General features: G+C 27.9%; 1 long non-coding RNA gene across 1 annotated transcript; it reads left to right on the forward strand.

Moving 5' to 3' along the window:
• The first annotated feature begins 104 nt into the window (after window positions 1–104).
• On the forward strand, window positions 105–3,307 carry LOC107443170 (uncharacterized). The gene is made up of 3 exons (XR_001583956.4): window positions 105–387; window positions 1,230–1,409; window positions 2,127–3,307. It is a non-coding gene; the product is annotated as an uncharacterized LOC107443170 (long non-coding RNA).
• Window positions 3,308–3,598: the final 291 nt, after the last annotated feature.

Raw genomic sequence — 3,598 nt, forward strand, 5'->3', positions numbered from 1 at the left:
AAGTGTTGCCAAAAAATAAAAACTATATTACTTTCTTATTTTGAAGTAATATGCGCTAATTTTAAACCATAGTTTCTACTACAGAATGGCAACAAGGAGATGATAACGTCCAATTTTGTAGATATTCGCATAAGAGTAAAAGGAAGTGAAGGTCTGTTTTATATGGTAGCAACGATTGAAAGGTTACTATTTTATTTCTCGTGGCGACATTATTTGCTGTTTTAGTCGCCAGACAGTGCTTTTGCCCTGCATTGTGCTTTGGCTCCATTGTTGTGTCGCAGTTCATTGTAACACGTGTGAGATTAGATATTGATACACCTTGATTTTATTAATTTGAGTAATTAATACTTGATTTTAAGACTTGGAGAATCTATTAAATCTCTTATGGTAAGTTTATTTATAAGTTTTGAATTTGAAAAATATTTAATTTTTATGTTGTATTTGTTTATTAGATCACGTGTTAGATCTTATATTAAAATCGCTCGATTATTGATGTAGTTAAGTGTTTTTTTTTTTCTATGCATGCGTAACTGTTGAATAAATAACGTATAGCTAATATTAAAAAAACCACGATTATATTTAATTTCGCAAGCATTAGATTCATGTTATCCCATCTGTTATGGTATGTTGTAGGGTTTTATTATTTTCAAAAGTTTTAATTTTTTGTTTGGATTTTAAATATTCTATTCCATACTATTCATTTATTTATTTCCTTTTTTAGTGTTAAATATTGTAATCGCTTGATTGTTAATATACTTATGTAATTTTTTTTCTATTAATCGTGTAAGTGTAAATAATGTTTGACTACAATTTTGCAACATGTTATGGTACATGAATCTACTGTGTTGTTTTTTCGGATATCAAAATTTATAACAGACTGTTATAGCTAAATGTGTTCAGATGGGGGGCATGCATTTGCTTACAAAAAACATGTGATCTGTTTAACTATTAAAACATGTGTAATTTATAACTCAGTATTGTATAATACATGTAATATTGTATGCATAATTCAATCATTTAGAAGTGTAATTTAAGCTCTTAATTTTGTTTCATTCATTTAAATCAAAGATATGTTTAAAAATTAACTACAATTAAATTCAATTTAGTAAAATTAAATATTTAAAAACATTTAATTATTAACATACTCTGTGCTCTAGTATTTGTTTCATAAGTATGTTATGAGTATTTCTTCTGATATATAATTTTTTTTGTCCTAAATTTTCATTTAGATGAAGGCTTTAGTTATGATTCGGGGGAATCAATGTTGAAATATTTGAAACCCCACCTTCCTGGTGTCTGTAAATACTGGGTCAAACGTGCAGCTTGAAAGCTTCCTGGTTTTAAAATTAAAGGTTTAATGGAGAATATCAAGGAGTTTAGTGGATTTGGTGTGATTGTACTACATATTGGTGAGTACCTTGTCGAATTTCACATAAATTTGTTATGATTCCTCTAAACATAAGAAATTAGGGGTCCTTAAGACTTTAGATTTCTGAGTTGTGTCTTAATAAAAGTTAGTTCCTATTTAGAATTTAAAAATTTTATTACAGTTCCCAATTACCTTTTAATAGAACTCAGTTGTGTTTAAAAAAAGTAACTTTTCTATGAATAAATAATATATAATTTTTTTAGTTACATCCTACATAGATTATGAGAAGGTTCCTGAAAATTTATGTATTTTTCGTTCGGCTTTTCAAATTGAAATAGAATAGCTGGATTTGTTAAGAAAGAGTGTGATTCCCTAACAATCTTTCCAATGTTTATATACTTTTTTTAGCTTCCATTTCAATGGAAACCATATTTCTCCCTATTTATTTAATTCTCAGCTTTTGTATGCACACCAAAAACTCCAAGAATGTGCATTCAACTGCCAAACATGAATTCTGATTGGTAATTGTTAATGAATCAAAAAAAATTCATTCCTCTTATTTTATATTATCAAAATAAAATATACTTTAATTTGTTAATGCACTTACTATTGTCTTTAGATATTATTTTTATAATGCTGGGGTTCTTTCTTACTATATTTATAAAGTACAATATAGTAGGAGCAGTAGTAGAAGCAGTTTTTCATAATTGGTTTTTAGTATTTTGTAAATAAGTAATATTGGTAACTTTAATTTTAGGTTCTAATGATTGCTCTGTGGATGGTTGATCCAGTATAACAGAATGTGAAAAATTGCTTCAAGAAATTTTGTTAAACAATCCTGCTTGTGAAATTTTTATCACAAATGTAGAAATATGGCAGTAGACTTAAGTAACTTTGAATAATAAGTTTTAAATGGTATAGTATAGAAAAATGTTCAGTAATGTTTTTCCCTATTAATTGTTGTTTTGGGACATTTATAAATGGTGTTCTACTGTATAGTGTCATGACCATTTTAACCAACAATCAGTGCCTGAAGATTTTATAAGATCCATAACATTCTTTATTTAACCTTTTTTGATAAATTTGAACAAGTGTGCCGTTCTTGTTTTAAGAATTTTATAAAACAAAGTAATATAAAGCATAACATATCTATAGAATGTAAACCTTTCTTCCCTTCAACTTTTAGGATACCATCTAAAAAAAATTAGAAGATTTAAGTGGGAAAAAGTATTAAATGGTCATGGCACAAAAGGAATATATGCCTCTTGGGGAACCCGCCTTGCTATATGCTGTTAGGTTGTTCCATATTGAGTTAAATTATGGTGTACTTATTACTTTCTCCTGGTTTACTATTTATAATGTTAAATTATAAAAATTTTAAACCCTAATCAATATGGTTTTATAATCAGTTTTTAAATATATTTTTTAACAACCTAATAAAAGGGGTCAACGCATCTGTGCAACCGTACCTCTTGAACAGGGCTTATTTATACAGTGCTAAAAAATTTTTTATTTTAGAAAATTGAAATGAAAATAAATATTTTGAAAGTTTCCCTTCAAAAAAGCATAGAGAGTGCACAGCCCTGCTCTTAGGTGATGTGGAAAATGGTTGTAAATCATGCATGTTTTAAAAGTTGAATTTCAGGTTTGTTCTTTTCATTATTCTGGGGAGAGCCTCAGAAGCCAAATTTACGAGCATTTACTTAGCCTAGTGATGAAAAGTTGGAGCAGCCTGTCATTATTAAGCATCTTGTCTGTCCTAAGTGATGGAAGTTGGTTCAATCAGCTGTATATTCAAATCCATTTAATTTTTGAAAGACGAGCATGTTATAAACTTCAGTGTTACCTTTTAAAGGGCAACAGTGTTTCTAAAGTGTGTTTGTATGTTATCTTTAAGCTGTATATAATAAAACTATCATGTTTTGTTTTTGTTCAACAGTTACTGTGTGTTTATATACATGTTCTTTAATAAATTTTCAATCCTCACACTGCAGAGTTAATGTACCTTTTAATAATGTATCATGTAAGCAATCCGTTATTTTTTGCGAGTATTATTATTTTTTTTTCCGAAGAGAGGATGTTTAGTTAAGATTCTATCTCATCGAAACTTTTTACAGAATTCTAACTGAAAAAAACTATTTATATTCATAAATTATATATTTAGAATTTCAAATATCAAATGGGCTTTACAAATCACTATGTGCAAAAAACTTTAATCGTAATGAGGTC

The sequence above is a fragment of the Parasteatoda tepidariorum genome, chromosome 11 (assembly GCF_982258835.1).
Source record: "Parasteatoda tepidariorum strain Cologne lab strain chromosome 11, Ptep-v5.0, whole genome shotgun sequence".
Lineage (NCBI taxonomy): Eukaryota > Metazoa > Arthropoda > Arachnida > Araneae > Theridiidae > Parasteatoda > Parasteatoda tepidariorum.